Source organism: Astatotilapia calliptera, chromosome 15 (genome assembly GCF_964374335.1).
Source record: "Astatotilapia calliptera chromosome 15, fAstCal68.1, whole genome shotgun sequence".
NCBI classification, from domain to species: Eukaryota; Metazoa; Chordata; class Actinopteri; order Cichliformes; family Cichlidae; genus Astatotilapia; species Astatotilapia calliptera.
Genome location: NC_137436.1, coordinates 436,062 through 454,158, shown reverse-complemented (window position 1 = coordinate 454,158; position 18,097 = coordinate 436,062). Strand labels below are relative to the sequence as shown.

Genomic DNA, 18,097 nt, shown 5'->3' with positions numbered 1-18,097 from the left:
TCCCTGCTGAGTCAGCATGCTTCTTTGCTTGAGTCCAGAGTGAAGTGAACGCTTCTGTCTGATCGCTTTTATTCGAGACATTTTCAGTTCACTGCTTCTGAACGGTTTTGTTTGAGCTCCCAACAGAAGGACAAACACTGATATCTGAAAAACTACTTTTGCTCAAATAAAATACTTCGAGGAGATAGGAGGCTGAGGTACATAGTCGCCTCCTAGTGCCCTTCGAAGTTTCCTACATTTCCTCCCAGAAACCTCCTGATAGTACAAACAAGAACTCAGTGCGCAGCTGCCCACCCAACATGGTTTGATGCATGGAGATCGGATACATCAGCATCCGCAGGAACTAAAGTAGAAACCCGGGAATACTTCTCCGGTCGGCCGTTAGGACTAGCCCCGTGTCTTGCCTTCACACCGTGCGGGTGCTCGAGTGAGTATGGGGCTGGGAGAGAAACACAGAGCAGCCGCTGTTGTTTAGCCAGCTGTTTTGGTCAGCGAGGTTAGCTGGCTAGCAGCGTCAGTCAGCTAACGCGAACTTAACTCGCCTGCCGAGGGGCAAGCACCCGCGCTGCGCTGTGTTTGTTTCGGGGGAGGCTGTGTGGGGTTCGTAGCTCTCGGGTGACGACAGAGCCGGTCTCCAAGCGAGCTGTTCACGCTTTGGGCTTCATCGTGGTTAACGCTAGCTCGCGGGGTCAGCTGTGATTTGGCCGAGGCCGAGGCTGATAACGTCACATTTGGCTGTTAATGTGCACGCGGACAGGTCCGCCCGCCCCTTTAAATTTGAAACGGGGTGTTAGTTTCAGCTGTTGGGGAAGAAGCAGGAGTGAAACGTGTTCAAGGTGTTTGTGTACCTGGTTGTTATTAGTGTGCTGGTCTGCAAAGCCGAGCTGTACAAGCACAGGTGTATTTTCCATTTCACGGAGGACCGTGGACACGGTCACCGTGTTTGCTGTGTTGTTCCAGGAGCTGTGCTGGCAGACTGAAACTGATGATGCTTTATTTATTTGAACACCTCCTCAACAGAGTAGGAACTGTGCTTTTCCTGCATTTATAGACTGTTTATGCCTACCTGCCACTTCATTAGGTACATCTGTTCAAAAGCACATTAAGGCAAATATGTCATCCAATCACATGAGACCAGGTCATTGCATTTAGGGATGTAGGCATGATCAACACGACCTGCTGAAGTTCAGACTGATTATCAAAGTGTGGAGGAAGAGTGATTTAAGTGGCTTTGTTTGTTTGTGTCACGTGGGCTGCTGGGAACAGTTTGGACCAGTCCAGCATCGTTTTGAAACCACAGCCTGCCCGAGTTTGTCCATCAAGTGAGACCTGACGTTGTTTCCGGAACATCATAATTATTGTTGGTCCAGATTCAACATTGCAAGTGACCAATCACATTATAGTGATGTCATGACCTGGATGACTGAGAACCTTCACAGACATAGTGATGTCATAGTTTTGCTAGGCTAGGTGGAAACACCATCACACCAAAACCTAACCTTAGCCCCTGTGACATAACAACGTGACTGATCACTTGCAACTCTGAACCTGGGCCAGCCCTGACTATGTTGCTCCTGGAGCAATCCCAGCATGGGGATATCGGTCACACCTCCATCCCTTTATGAGCACAATATGCCCATCTTTCAGTAGCTGCCTGCAGCACGATAATGTTTCATGTCACAAACCATCTCACACTTCACTGTACTCCAATTCCACAGTCACCAGATCTCAATCCAATAGAGCACCTTTAGAACTTTGGTGGAAAACGAGATTCTCGTCACATATGTGCAGCTGACAGATCTGCTGCAATCCGTGTGATGCTGTTGTGTCAGTGTGGACCAGAACCTGTGATGCTGACTCTTTGCTGCAATGAATTAAGCTTAAAGGCAGTCCAACTTGGTACTAGCGGTGTGTAATTCATGAAGTGGCCACTAAGTATGCAGTGTATGGCTGGGAAATGAAGTGCATTTTCTGTCATTGCACCTGCTTTAAGCTCCTCTGGTTTAAACATTTGATGAAAGATGGAGACACAGATCCTTTGGGAGGTTACGTCAGTACAGCCATGTGGTGTAAAAAAGTCTTCAAATCAAATACGTGGCGCAGCTCTGCCTGAGCCATCTGAAAAAAGTAATTTTAGCTCCTTTTGATTGGAGCCAGCTTTATGATGCTGGGCTGCAAACAAAAGGTTTGAACAGCAGCTGCCTTATGCTTGTGTGAGTGACCATAGTAGGGATATCTGCTCCCACTGACATCACACAGAGATAAGAGTAGAAACAACAGTCTGAAAGTGAGCATAAATTTAGCACAAAATCTGAGCGCATCATTTGAAATTTTGAAGATTCTTAATTTGACCAACCACGAGAAACATGAAAGAAAAATATGGAAAAATGTAATAAGTAGAGATGGACCGATCCGATATTACGCATCGGTATCGGGCCGATACTGACCTAAATTACTGGATCGGATATCGGAGAAAAATAAAAAATGTAATCGATCCATTAAATATCAAACAAGCACCTCACAAAACTTGCGACATGGCGTAACTCGCCTCATAACCGTAGCACGTCGCAGCAGTGTGCTCACGTGATAGAGCGGCTGTGGCGTGCGAGACCTGTCGGTGGTCTGGTTGAGCATTTGGAGCTTCGCTACCAAACCGGCATTTCATCTCCGAGGAAGTTATCCCAGAGAGAAGAAAGCAAGTGTGTAGGTTCATCTCTGAATGTTTGTAAAGCATTCGCATGTTAAGCTTAACAACCGATATATGGAGCGACTGCCTCTCTCCCTCTCCTGCTGCTACTTCAATCATGAAACTGCTTAATGATCAGCTGATCGGCTTTTCTGTCGTGAGTCCGTCTCTCTAGTTTGCTTTTGACCCACTTTACACCAGAAAGAGGAAACCAGCGGCTGAACAACAGCAGCACGTTTAAGCTTGATAAGCTGTTGTTAGAATGTATTTAATATTACTTTCTACTCGAGGATCTTTTTCTACGTAGCTGACGTAACTGTGCAGGGGCGGATCTAGCAAAGTTTAGCCAGGGGGGCCGATAGGGCATGAACAGGGAAAAGGGGGCACAAAGACATACTTTTCTTTCTTATTCTCATTTAAAATGTTGAGCTTTTAATAAATAATTATCTGACACCCAAAGTTTTAATCTGATGTAAAATGAATAGAAGTCCATTACTGTATATAGTAACTATTAAGTCTAATATATATACCCTAGTAAGCTATAGTACTTTTTCTTTTGGGAAGGTACCATCTGTGCAGTCTGCAATTTTGTTGAAGAAAGATGTTGAATCTATTTAATATTTTAATATATTGAAAAATAATTGATTTCTGTGCATTTTTTTTTTTCACACTGCATCAAATTAAGGTTGATTACGTCGATTAAGCATCATGAGGTGGAGCGTGAGGGGTGGTTCCCTATTTTTTATTTATTTCTTTTTGTTGTTGCTGGGAGTTGGAACCCTATTAGTTAGGTTGCTTAATATTTATGCTAAGTACTCTTTAAAATACCAGAATAGGGAGGATGGTGTAGGTTTAAGTTTATTAGATTGATCAGTATTGCTGAACTATGAAATATTTTTTTTTGCATACAGGTATAACAGAATAGCTTTAGTGTAGTTGTTGTTTTAAACTTGAGTATGAACTTATACAAAATGCAGCAAGATATTTAAAAAACAGTTTTATTGATTAAAAAACACTATATCGGATTCATATCGGTATCGGCAGATATCCAAATTTATGATATCGGTATCGGACATAAAAAAGTGGTATCGTGCCATCTCTAGTAATAAGTAGACTTTTGAGTGAAATCCATGTTACTGTCTACCTCAGCTTGTTATTTTCCTTTATCTGTATAATGCTGCAAATATGAAAAATAGGGAAATATTAATGAGAAAATGTACAACTTAAAGATTAAGTTTGTAAAGTCTCAGAGATTGTGGCTAATTTATCAATTAATCAAATACACTCATTTAAAAGGAAGAAATGTATAAACTCCTTGAACCTGAATGAAAACAGTACATTTTGTGCCACCTTGAAAAGCTCCCCCTCACCTTTCTAAACCAACCTGGCACATAGCTATGGGGCTTTGAAAATGCCTGAATTTTGAGATGAGCCTGTCATGAATGTTAATTTCAAGTAGGAAAGAGCATCTACATAACAATGACAGTGTGTCAGTGTTATGTAGATAAATATGATGTGTACGTTGAGTTTTAATGTGCGGCTTACCCAGTAAGTCCTCGTTCGTCTAGGCTTAGTGGCAGAAAACAGAAATATTTGAGATGATAAGCTATCCCCCCTTTCCCCTTTTTTATTTATGAAAGCAGGTTTTCAATGCCGTGTGTGTAAATGCACTGGTTGGCCAGCTCTCTATCAACAGTTTGCAGTGAAAGTGTTTTTCGTACGAGCATTAGTGAGCTAATCCTTGTTTTATAGCTTCTCAACGTCATATGAACGTGACCAAGAGCTCTTGAGCCAAATACTTTTTACAAACACAAGAGGGAAGTGAGTCAAAGATCTTTTGTGTTCGGTTAGGAACCATTGCTCGATCTAAATAGGCGTACAGAGACAGCAGCTGACAGTGTAACATGGGGGTAGACGGGTCAGAGAGAAGCTCAAAGCCCTGGTTACACAGGAACAATGGCTGAATAGTCACTCCTGTTAAACTCCTGTGAAGTCTGCTTGAATTCCATTGCCCGTGGCACAGTCCACATCCACAGACAGGAACAATCGAAGGAAAAATCAGCAGGTATGCCGACGTCTGCACGGATTGTCTGACGAGGGCACAGAAAGTAAAAGAGTTCATCCATCCTCTTATCCGATTCAGGGTGGCCGGGGTCTGGATGATATCCCAGCTGTCATAGGCTGAGGATGAATCTTTGGACTGTGGCAGGAAGCCAGATCTCCAGGACCTTCTTGCTGTGAGGCAGCCGTGTTAACCACTGTTCCACCCACTGAAAGAGCTCATGTCAGCCAACATTATGACAAATGTCCTCGCTGGTGGATAATTGGATTGGCAGTCATGTGCACAGCTAGTATGAAGGTTATGAGAGCTGTCTTTGAAAATGGACACTAGTGATGTGGACTCTTGTTATCTCAGATCAGACAAGTGGAATATTTCATTTATTTTGTGATGTTTGTGCACCAACACAGCAGTCATATGTGATTCAGTGGGTTTAAGTAATGCATTAAGAGTTTAGCAGTTGCAGCCTTGTATAATGCATGTTTGCCTTGAGAAACGCTTGGCTTGCCTTTGCAGGATGCTTTGGCCCATTTGCTCTTTACAGCCCTGTTCAGTCAGTTTTGCAGCATTTTTGCAGACAGTGGATGAACTAATTGGCTATTACCGAGGCCCAGCTTGTAGATTATTATTAATCTACAATAACTTATTTGAACTGTGAGTCGTGCAAAGTTACTCTACGGGAATGTGGTTTCTTTGAAGTAAAGAGTTGTGGATGCTCTGTACTCTTCTTTTAATCAGGTTGTCATTGTTTCTCTCCGTTAGGTGAGCTCGTCTCTTTGTGATCAGGAAAGCAAAGGAAACACACAGAGTGCTCATCCTGAGAGGTTACAGTAAGTACCTACACATACCACTGAACAGTCTAATATTCAAAGAACACACACACGGGCTCTAATTTTAAGGATTCACACATCACGTGACTAACTTGCCTGTATTTGAATTGTCGTCTTGCACGGTGGAGAAAATGCCACTAGGGGTCACTCTTCAGCTTGTTATTCCTCTGTAAGGTTTGTGTGTGATGTCCTGCTGAGATTGAAGGCTGTAAACAACACTTTCTTTGGTTTTGTGTTTGTTGTGTTTCTGTGACGCTTACAGAAGATATCTGGATTTGAAGTGGGCGGAGCTTATGGATCAGTTCTGTTGGATTTTACAGCTTTCTCTTCTTTTTGCCATTTAAAAAGTCACAGAAGAGTTTTCCAAGTTTTTCCTGCTCCAAAATCTTGCTTCTAGGTGAACACTCTTATCCTTTCTTTCTGAGCGTTTTCCACTTTCCTCCTTCCCTGTCAGCCATCAGCATCTCCGTCTGCTTCTTATATCCCCCCGTCTTTCCTTAATGTCTCTGAATCCCTCCATCCTGGCCTCCCACCCTTAAGAGCAACTGGTCAGGACAGCTGGCTGTAACAGCTGCTCGCTATCTCACTTTTTCCCCGTAGCTTTTCTGTGCCAACCTTTATGTCTTTGTGCTATCTTTGTGTCACCGTATCAGCATATTATTTTTTGTCCATGTTGGAAACATTTGCCTCTGTTGTCTCGTGTGGTCTTGATCTTTATGTGGCAATCAATAGACTACTTCCTCTTTTGTCTTTTGCCAGTATCAGTTAACAGAATAGCCGTGTTCTGCGTCAGCATATGTAATGTTATCAGTGTTCCTTTGTTTTCCTTTTCTCTGTTCACTGCCCTTACCTTCTGCACACAACGCCGGCGTTCATCTTCATTGCCTCAGAATGAATCCCATGTGTCATCTCACAGGCTGGACTGAATTATCTTTTGTCCGTCTGCTGATGGTGTGCTGGAATTTTTCCAGGCATTTAGTTAAGGGGAGAAATGGGAAAGAGAGGTAATGCACAAACAGGCGAAAGAATAAATGGTAGAGCTGCATTAATCCATAGATGGGGGGGAAAAAATGTAATCCCAAGTAAGAAGACTGTCTTTACAAAGAGCACTGAAGCCTTTGTGTTCCTTGTAAACTGCTTTATTTCCTTTAGAGCAGGCGTGGGCAATTCATTTCCCCAAGGGCCGCACGAGAAACTAGGACTGATGTAGAGGGACGCTCCGATAAACTGATCTTGGACAAAAACCCCTGAAATGAGACGCATTTTAATCAGCTGCTAAATTACATTTGTGTAAACTGGCTGTCCTGTCAGCCTGTGGCAGCAGGAACAGGCTTCAGCACAACACGACCCCCGAATGTTATAAGCAGAAAAAGGACGGCGTGCACGGACGGCCACCGCTATAGCTAACCCTGTGCATGTCTGTGTAGAGGGAAACATGGATACGAGATGGATAAGGGAAGACAGGTGGTTGGAGGTGGGTTCATCTCTGTATCATGACATTATACAGATAATGTGGCCGAGGTTAAACCTGCTCGGCCTTGCCTTTTACTTGCCTTGGACTGAAGCTGCAGCTGATTGAGCCGTCAAATGTGCTGATGACAAACGCGTGACCTTTAGCGTCGTTGCTGATGTGCAGTTGTTGGCATTGTAATTTATCTTGCCTTGCTGTGGGCCGTATCCTCTGCTTTTCCTCCTTGGCGTGGCACAGGGGTTAATCGGGCTGGGAGCCGGATGCCACCGAAGGCATGACTGCACACTTGCTGCCAATAATTCAAAAGCAAGGCGCTGGCTTCTTTGATGTTGAGCTGAATGATGGAGACGCTAGTGGATCTCAAGGAACCATGTGGCACCAGCGCGCCTGATCTCTCATCTGGCCTTGTAGAGACTTCAGATTACTGCACAGTGTGGATTTGTGTGTCCTGGTGCTGACAGGCAGGCTGGTTTGATCCACTGAAGATGTCCAACAGACAGAGTGGTTGTTCTGTTTCTCAGGAGGAAAAGCCTTCTGCTATCTTGGCTGTCAAAGACATGGATCTGGATTTATCTCAGATCAGTATTTTGCTTTCACTGAGGATGAAATCCAAGCCAAAGATCAGACGGACGGTTCTGCACGATTCACTAGTGGGCTTTGTTTTGGCTACACAGGGGCAGCATGAACTATATTTGAGGACGTTCCTGGAAAACCAGCAACAAAGCCTTAAATACTTAAACTGTGGACCCATTCTAAACCCCACCCACCCAAAAAATAACCTCCAACACCCCCCACTGCAAAGTTCTGCATTACTGGAAACGGGAACGTTTCTGTCATTTAATTGTTTAACCTCTGATGCACGCTTTCACGTTTCCCAAAGCCATCCAGTGGGCGGCATTGTCTTTGGTCCCTGGGCCTTATGTTTGACACCCTTGATTCTGTGTCATGTTAGTAGGCATTACATCGTTGGTCCAATATTCACGCTGTTTTGGTCTCTAACAACAGTGAAATATCTAAACTGTGTTCAGGAGGTTGGTTTGGTCTGCTTGGTGCTAAGCAGCCACATCTTGCATGTGAACAGGTGTACCTAACAAAATGGCCTGTGAGTGTGTACGATGCACACATTATAGTGCTGTAAAGGTTCAGCTACAAATTCTTCTTAGGTTAAACACTAAAGTCACCTTCGTACACGCTAATGCTGACACGCTGTAATACTTTATTACCTTTGAATTTTTATGTCAACACAATTTTACGAAATCTGAAACCTGCAAACGATTTATCGTTTACATCGATCTTATAATGTCTGCTGCAGTAAAATTGGATTTCACAAGACATGAGATGTCGGCATGAAATTTAAACAGACTGCATCTGTTCTGTTTAAATTCTGTCCTCTGGTTAAACCGAGGACGGACGTGCCCGAGCTTTTAATGGAGATGCCAAAAGCAGTGAATGATGAAAGCTGTTGCGACGTCCGTGTTTTCAAAGGGTTCGTCACCTTGTGTCGTTTGTCTTGAGACGCAGAAGATGGAGAGTGCTGTAGGAAAACGTCTGTGTGGCGTCTGATCGGGTGATTTTGTTTTGTCTCGTACTGTCTGGATAAATGACTTTTTCTTTAAACAGCACCCGTCTGATGGCTGCTGCTGCTGCAATGATCTGCCCGCTTCCTCCATGCTCGCTCACGCATTCTTTGTTATTCAGTAATTCAGCGTGCAGGCTGCAGCTGCCTAACCATCCGCTTTCATCTCCTCAGGACATGAATGACTCGGGTTAGGGTTGGAATCTACTTGTACGGGATATTTTAATTTGCACATCATAAAAAAGTGGAAATCCAGAAGGATTGGTGTAGGTCTATTTCTTCCCCCTCTCTGGTTGGCTGGGCTGGATAAGATGGCACATTGCTACAGCTGTAACATAGCGCCGTTTTTCCTGCCTCAGAACGGGCCTTTGTAATTCTATTGGTCCACATGAAGTTAAGGTTAAAGTCTGCGCAGTTTCCTGTTGTTTCTGCTCATTTGATAACGTGTATTTTAATGCTTGAGTGAATGACAGCCCACTTTTAGAAGTTAGTTAATATTCATTTAGCAGCAGTGAATGAAAGTTTTCTTTTTCCTGTTAGGGTTACTCGCGCCTCAGCAGATGCTATCACTGCCTCTCCCACCATCCATCACGTCAGCTCCTGTCTGCGTGTCTTTATGGAGCTCGTAATTGAAAGCAGGCTGCCTGATGGTCCCTTTTCTTTCTCGTTCCCGGGCTTTAGATTAAAGCGATCGATAGCGCCTAGTGCGCCTCGAAAAGCATATGTGAAATATTACAGGCTCTGGCCACTGCACTCAGCTTTAAGCTATTTGACCCGGAGAAAGCCCTGTGTGGAAAGAAGCGCTCTTCAAAAAGAGAAAAGAGTCTTGTCTCAGTCTTGTGCATCAGCCCAGAGCATCGCCGTATCACTGCCAGCAGCACAGCTGTCACTGTTTTTATATTTGACATACTGACGGATGGCGACAGGAACAGGTGCTGCACATTTGCGCCACTACTTTATTTGACCCGTTTAAGTGCAGGAAAAAAAGTCTGACTGCAGTGGACAGAGTGCATCACTGCAGTGGACGGCAGTCTGTCTTCTTCTTTTTAAACTGAGGTTTGCTACAAACAGGAAGGGGCACCGACAAGACGGATGAAGTCATGTGGTTCACGTGGAGTGAGCCCCCTCCCCATACACAGATCACATGGGAATGTCTTTGAGCATCAGCCTTTTCCATCCTGCTCACATTCGTCAGTAAGGTCTGTGTTGAGTTTTCAGGAATATCAACCCCACATGGACATTTGTACAGTATATTGTAGCACTACTCCATAGTCACATGGGCTCACATGGGCAAGTACCTCTAAATAATTCAATAAAGTTTTATTTATACAGTGCCAAATCACAATAAGGTAAGGTAGACCCTACAATATTACATACAGAGAAAAGATTACAACATTTGTTCAAGAACAAAAGTATCTTCTTGAAAATGGGTCACTTTTCCCTGAGCTCTTTCAGCTCTTCGTCATGTCGTTTTAAGCAGTTAGCTGGCAGAGAAGAGAGAGTTCTCTTCCAAGATGTATATCACGTTTAAACTGGTGAAATCTGAGGCCATGTTTGAACATGACTAGCTCAAAGCCCATTAAAGATAAAAGCCTGAGGTTCTCACTGGCCGTTCTTACTATCATCATGGATTAGGATCTGGGATTTGGGACAGATGCATTAAAAATGTCTGATAATTGGCCAGTTAAAATATAGAGGAAAAAAAGCCCCATATTTGAGCACACATTAATAAAAGAATTTTTTTTTTTCAAAAGACAGCTTGTGGTCATTTCTCAATGTTGTGTACTTATATTTAACAATCCTGTGAAATAAAGCATGTTGGATTCTTTGTAACATGAAATTTGTGCTCACAAAAAGTGTGGTGCAAAAACAGAAACATTAGTATTCACTCATCCACATAGAACAAAATTCTAGTGTTTTCAAGTGGTGATAACTCAGAGAGGTTCTCTGACATGGTCCAGAGATTGTTGTCATAATTTTAGCTTTTATGTCAAATTTTTTTAAGATGTTTTAGTGTTTTGTTTTTTTTTTTGTTTTTTTTTTAAGTTTTATCCAGTTTAGAACTTTTTTGTTTTTGCACGTTGAAATCTGAGTGTCTCATTATGCAAGGTCGGCCATTTATATGGATACCCCGTAATAACATGGGAATGGTTGGTGATATTAAAGTCCTGTTTGTGGCACATTAGTATATGTGAGGGGGCAAACTCCTCCAGATGGGCGGTGACCATGGTGGCCATTTAGAATTCGGCCATCTTGGATACAACTTTTGTTTTTCAATAGGAAGAGGGCCATGTGACACATCAAACTTATTGGTAATGTCACAAGAACAACAATGGTGTGCTTGGTTTCAACGTAAATTTATTCTGTCACGAGTTATTTACAAGTTTCTCTTTGTTCACAGCCATTGACATGTCGAAGAGGTTAACATGTGAGGAGCGAAATTGTGTTGATATCTGGTGAACGCAGTAACCGGGTCATTGCAGCAGATTTCAATGCAAGACACCCTACGAGACCACCCATCTCCCATGCTACAGTTAGCAAACTGCTTGCTAAGTTTGGTGAAACTGGTTCAGTGTTGGATTTGCCAAAATGTGGACGCAAGAAAACTGTCACTAATGAAGAAACATCAGGTCCCAAAGTCAAACGAACACTGAGAGTTAAAAACGGTCTAAATTCTTTAATCTTTAATTAAATAATCAGCGTTGCTGCTTTATCTTGTGTAACAATTAAGTTTAACATCCAGGCATCCATGAAAACAGAAGTTATTAAATTTAACAGAGTTAGAAGTTAGCAAGAAGTTAGCTCGCTAGTTTCCACCTAAACATTTCATACCATGTTCTGACTGAGAGATTTCTGAAACGAATTCAAACGTACAGCTCTGCTGTCACTTCCGACATAAATAAAGACAGAAAACTAAACAGCAGTGGCGTTTGCAGGGTTACTGAAGTTGGACTACCTGGTATATAATGATGTGCTACGTGATTGCTAGCAACACAGCTATGTTAGCATAACATTAGCACAGTGAAGCTGGAGGATGAACGTCAACTTTTTTTTCCACTTGATAAAAGTTAACGTGAGGGATTCTGGTGGTCAGGGACAAATGCAATCGCATAGCAGGATGCTATACACGGGCCAAACCTCAGTCAGGAGAACAACTGAGATTATTCATCCACAATACGAGGTTAGTCATTAATATACTGCAACAACATGGGAACAGAGCAGCTGCCAGAGAATTCAACATTAAGTTACAACATTAATTCAACAATGTTAGGGAAGTGGAGGAAGCGCAGTTTTTGGCTTTCCCCATATTTCAACAGTGCTTCATCTCTTTGCTATGACTGTCGGCATATTTTGCAGATGATAATGGTTTTAGCCGCTGCGATGCTTTCGACCAAAACAGGCGCAGCTTGATGACATCATCAACATGCGCTAGTGATGTGACGTTCTGTATCGAGGCTTCGAAGCGTGTGTCGAGTAATGGAGAGGGCGTTTCCGCGAAGCGCGTATCGAGGCTTGCTTCATTTATGGGAGGAGCTGAAAATGATGATGTCCGAAGCCTCGCTGCCCGGTTGTACCACGTGACTGGTTCAGGAAGCGGTTCGAACTTTGCCGCAAATAATCATTTTCCATACTGCCAGTATAAATATACACAGTATACTGCCATCACTACAATATAGATGTTTTACACACTCCTTTTGTTGTTGACATTTACAGGCTGTGTGCAAAATGCCACACTCTTCAAATTCATGCCAACTAATATTTTTACGTCCAGTAGGTGTCCTGCTAGAGCAAATGAAGCTTCAAGAAGCTTCGCGTTGGGGTGAACCAATTGGATGAAAAGCTTCAGTGCTTCATGAGGCTTCATCTGCCCATCACTAACATGCGCTATCGCGATAGAGCAGTATAGTCAAAATCTCTATCGTTGGCCAAATTTATATCGCTTCTATCGTATAGTCTTTATATCGCCCACCCCTACAACCATTCCCATTTTATTACGGTGTATCCATATAAATGGCCCACCCTGTAGATAAAAGCCTGAGTCTTATCATCAATGTTCCTTCTAAGCTGCGCGCGTGCGCAATTGCGCACTGCTGGCACGTCTCTGCGCACAGAAAATCTGCTTTGTGCACAAAAAAAATCTAACCTGAATTGAAATTAAAATTAAAACTTTAACAATTCTGTTTTGCAGTGTTAGTCAGTGAGTGACTGGCTGCTGGGATTGTGTGGGATTAGAACGATGCCACCTTATCCCACAGTCCAGCCAATATGCGATTCACATTCGTATATATGCAGCTAATCAATGTCGTTGACAGGCTATGACAGCGTCCTTATGTGCCGACACCGGTGTTTTAGCGAGCAAAGCGGCTGATGTGGAGTGAAGCCACGTTAATGACAACGTGTACAACCATTGGAGATGTGAGCAGGACAGACGGAACAACTGACGGACAAAGTGTGGACTTTATACCAGTTTGTAAATTGTGTTGATCGGCCACGTAAAACCAGAGTTATGATAAAAATATCTGCAATGTTTGGTTTTCTTCCTGAATACTGTTGTTGTTTATATTTATTGCGGGAAGAAACGGTAAAAACGGCGTTTTATAAGAAAAGCACTCTCCGCCTGTGAGCAAAAACAACACCAAACCCCCCCCCAGCCTTTCCTATTGGTGGAAAAATGTACCATGTGGACCAATCAAAAAATGATAAGGCAACATGGCATTTAGTTGTTTAGGGAGGGGGAAGTTTTAGGAGTGATGGCGTGTTTTGAGGTGTGAGAGATTTTCTACGTTTAGCACAAATAGTGTGTAGTTAGTGTGTAGTTAGTGTGTAGTCAGAACAATGAGGTGTGTGTCAGAACAATGAGGCGACTGCTGAATGTCACAGGTGTTACAGCAGTGATACATCTGCTGCTGTCAGGCCTGCAGGTATCAGGCTGTTGTTCTCCTTCATCTCATAGTGGACAGAAATTATTTTTGGAGTGACACAAATAATCTGTGTGGCGTCAGATTTGATGCAGAACAGCTGATTGTTCTGTGAATAGTTTGAAATGTTTATTTAAAAAACACCGTGGCTGCATTTTTAGGTAAACAGCTGCAAAAAACTTTGTTTGCAAAACTCGTTACTTTATTTTAATTATATAGTTACTTTTTTGAAGAAGTAACTATATAATTAACTGCCCAGCATTGGTCATTATATGCTGTATTTTGCAGACAGAGTTACAGACTCTCTCCCAGATCACAGACTCAGAATACAAGTCAGAGCTTTATAAAAAAAATGAAGTTGTGTTTTCAAAATTGGAGTTGAAGTTATTTTTCCTTCCAATAGTGTTAACATGCTACAGGTCATGGACAAGATTTTGTTTGATTTTCATTGTAAGTGGGCTAAATCAGTTAATTAAAAGTCGTCTAACATAAATGTAAATGCTGTGATTTGATTATTTTAATAAACATGTAACTTGGATGGATTCAATGCTGGCGTGACCACAGTGCACACGTCTGATGTTGCTCACAGTGGTCCAAGGGACGCTCAGGGAGTTTGTGTGTTCGCTCAGACACATGAAACATTAGAAAGAACATTGCTCATCATCGTTATGAATCAGCAGCTGTAATTTGGGACAGATGCATTAAAAAAAACCCTCAAACACAAAATATTGTAAAAATGTGATGATTTGAACCAGAAAGGCCAGGTTGGCATTTTATTTTCTGATACAAGGCCAGTGTTCCCAGAATTAGGAACGCACACCGGGAATCATTCTTTTATTTATAAGGCAAAGTCAGGTTTTACCAAAACCTCATGAATATGAAATAAAGTGGAACAAAGTGCATTCAACAACGACTTTACTGTCCATCTCCTTAACAAGGTGTTAAATGTCAGGAGGACCACGATAAACATGTATTTCAGGCTGTGAGAGGAGGAAGAAAGAAGCTACTGCAGCCCCTTACTTGGAAGCAAAACAAGACCAGTGCAAATAAAAGCAGCATTTATTTTTTCTCTTTGTTTATCCTGGGCCTGTTTAATGTATCGTATCACTAATAAATACCAACAGTTATTGTGTCTTTACACATGAAGGAATGATTCCCAGTCACTTCCCCACAGTCAGGGATAATTAATCTGAAACTGGTGTGAGATCCGCACTGCCCGATACCTACAGACACTGTATTGGATCAGAAATGGAAAAAGCTGGACTGGGTCATCCCTGTTTGTTTAAGTTTGCAGTTAAGCGAGAAGCTGTTTGAAAAGCTGCAGGTGAGAAATTCCAACCTCTGAGCTTCTGCTGTTAGCTTTGCAGCTAGCAGCTAGTCTGGTGCTACTGATGCTCAGTAAACACAAACTGAAATGAGCAGGTTGGCACTGATACCCGGTCCAGCTTTCTAAATCAGAATCAGGTGGATCCCTCACTGGGACTTTAAACAGACACTTTTTATTTGAGTTTATCAAAACTCTTTCAAAAAATCTTTCGCAGGTTACACATTCTTGTCTAACCGGTCGTGGCAGATGGCCCCGCCCCGCCCTGAGCCTGGTTCTGCTGGAGGTTTCTTCCTGTTAAAAGGGAGTTTTTCCTTCCCACTGTCCCTAAGCGCTTGCTTATACAGAGTCATCCGATTGTTGGGTCTTTACCTTGCAATATAAAGCGCCTTGAGGCGACTGTTGTTGTGATTTGGTGCTGTATGAAGAGAATAGAATTCAATTAATACCTTACAGGGGGTACTGAGTCATCTCGTGTTTTCCTGATGACGTTAAACCACATATGTTGTTTGTGAGTATTTTCATTCTTTTACTGGACCCATTCTTAATCTGTTGCCATTCTTTGGCCTGCACAAAGTCATTTCTCTTACCTCACCTCATCAGTCTTTCATTTTGTGAGTGTGCATGTAAGAGAGAGATGTTTCTTCACTACATCTTTCCTTGGTTGCGTAGCTCATCAGACAAATCCCCACAGACAGGACCTCGGTTCCCCCACAGAGAGAGGCCTCATTAGGATTTGTTGCACAAACTGGAGAACGTTGACGGCTGAGGGAGCAACCAGGCCTCCTCTCCCGTGTTCCTTGCCGTGGCCTGACCCTGGAGTTCTGGGCCTTGTCGAATCATATTTGGCTCATACGCCTCCCAGTGTTGGGCTTAGTTACCTCTGAACTGGTTTCACTGGGGCCTGAATGGTAAACTGAGTTGAAAGTGGTACTAAATGGACAGGTTGTAGAGAAAACACAGCGTCACGCTCATGTTTCTCTCATGAGGCCTTTTGTTGCGTATCTCGCAGCCTGTGCTCTTACTCATCAGGAGTCAGGTGGTCTGTGCTAGGCTAACATCAGAACATGTTGAGGAGAGGATCATGGTGTTTGAAGAGGGGAGGTCTTTCCTGCCTGTTGCAGATTCCAAGAACGGGCCTCAGAAGCTTTACGTGCTTCGTCTTTGTCTTCTGATCGCGTTCAGACTTTTTACCTGGTTTCAGACCTTACCCCATCTTCTGTTTCGATGGAACAGCCATGTCCATATCACACTGGAGCTTTTCATTGAGGTCAAGGTCAGGATTCCAATTGGAATACTTTTTATTTATTCGGTTTCGATGTTTCATATTTATGCTGAGTAATAAACTTTTTACATTAAAATAGATGATGCAAAAGTCTCTCTCACTTCAGGTATGTGTATATGTTTTTTGTTTCTACAAATGATAATTAAATATCGCTATGCTGTATCGATTATTTATGTATTTCCCCCACACCTGATATTGGGTCACTGCATCTTTCATCCTTTCCAGTGCTTCAGCTCCATGCTCTGACATCCTAACCATTCTTTGTCCATTCAGTCATTATTACCTGACATATTTCCTTGATTACTAATAGCTGCCATCGGCTGCCAGTGTTTTAGATTGAAGGTGACCTACGTCCCGATGACAGAATGGTGTCTGATTACAGAAGCCAGCCAATGTCCAAATGTCTCAAAAGGGCTAAAGTAATTCCATTACTCGGCCGATCCACTGCAGTCCTTATAATAGACGTTTCTTTACTCAGCCGTCTCCACATCATTCATGTTTGGCGATTAACATGAATGAAATGTTTATTTAAATCACTCCTATCTGAATACTAAGAACCAGGATTGACCTCCCCAGACGTCCTCCATAATGAGATGGTGACATGCAAACCTTTCTTTGTGTCCCACTGCCAAGACTCTAAAAGCCTTGAATTTTGTTGCTGTGGGTTCTTCGGTTAGGGATATGTCTCACAGTCGATAAGAACTTAACTCCAGAGTTAAGCTGATAAAAGGTTAGCACACAGTTGCCCCTCACACATTATGCCACCTTATGAACTCCCTGTAAGCCCAAGGACAGCACAAGGCCACATTCCTCCAATGCTCGACTTAATCATTACTAACAGGTGACTGCCATGATCAGTAGATACAGTTCACCTCCCAACTAACCGCAGAGATAGCCACTCCAGGTGGAAAACAGTGTGCGACTAATCCATCAGCCGTTCTGTGTGAACAGCTTTGTTTCCCGATATGCAAAGAAGGACTTGTTTAAAAAATCGGGATGTGAGGGGTGTGGCTTGTACCATTACAACTCGCACTTCGATGTTTTCCCAAACTGCAAAACTCAAATTGTCATTTTTGTCAGTTCCCAGCTGACACCTTTATGAAACCTTTGTCATTACTCAACCTCGTCACACAGTATCGACTTTATTTGACTGAATCTTTGGCTGGACCCTATAGAGACCCATAATGGAGACTTGTTGTGCCCTGAGGCCAAGCTGAGAAGCAGCGCAAGTGGAAAACTGGACTTAATGATCACAGACGGAGAACTTATTCAGATCCTGACGGACAAACACTTTCCTCATCTGGCTTTTTTGTCACTGGCTTACATTGTGGATTGTGCTGTTGCCCTGATGGCTGTTTCACGGCACTGCTTTAGCTGGAAAACTGTTGGCCGTCATGATGTGCTATAAAGAAACTGGCACCACAAGCTTCCTGCACCACTTCTCCAGAAATGATCATTCTCAGGGGTGAACTTTACCATTAATGCCCCCAAGATGTTCAGAATAGCACAACTGCTTAGCTTAGCAGTTCCCATTTCAGGCTGGTTTTATATTTAAAAAATAAATAAAGAAAAAAAACCTCATGCTAACTAGCCTACCATTTTTGGTAGCCCGCGCCCTACAGGTGCTACTCCAATTTAAAACAAATAAATAAATAAATAAATTTTAAACCTACTGTGTAGTTTGCTCCAGAGAGACTGACTTATACTCTGTGTACCACTTGGACGTGTTTTGGTCAGTGGACACTAATTATTCAAAGAGAAAATGAAGCTGTTCACCCAAGGCCTCAGACAAACAAACCTAAACACCAATGACTGTAGAAAACATAGACAGCCTAACAGCGCTGCAAAAAGTCTCTATCGCCCCCTGGTGTCTGCCTGCAGTACATGCCATAAACCCAGATGGGACTGGGGTCACACGACCAACGGGTGTGTGGGCGGGACTGTGAC

The 18,097-nt window shown here is 42.8% G+C and overlaps 1 protein-coding gene across 5 annotated transcripts in view; it reads left to right on the top strand.

The window, feature by feature from the left end:
* The first annotated feature begins 274 nt into the window (after positions 1 to 274).
* Positions 275 to 18,097, top strand: part of disp1 (dispatched homolog 1 (Drosophila)) — a 120,649-nt gene continuing 102,826 nt past the window's right edge. For 2 of the 5 annotated variants that reach the window (XM_080289778.1, XM_026194471.2), the window contains exons 1-2: positions 275 to 427; positions 5,508 to 5,575. The gene's annotated coding sequence lies outside the window, so the exon portion shown is untranslated. The remainder of the gene's footprint in view (positions 428 to 5,507; positions 5,576 to 18,097) is intronic. The other 3 variants (XM_026194475.2, XM_026194473.2, XM_080289781.1) reach the window with 3 other exon arrangements.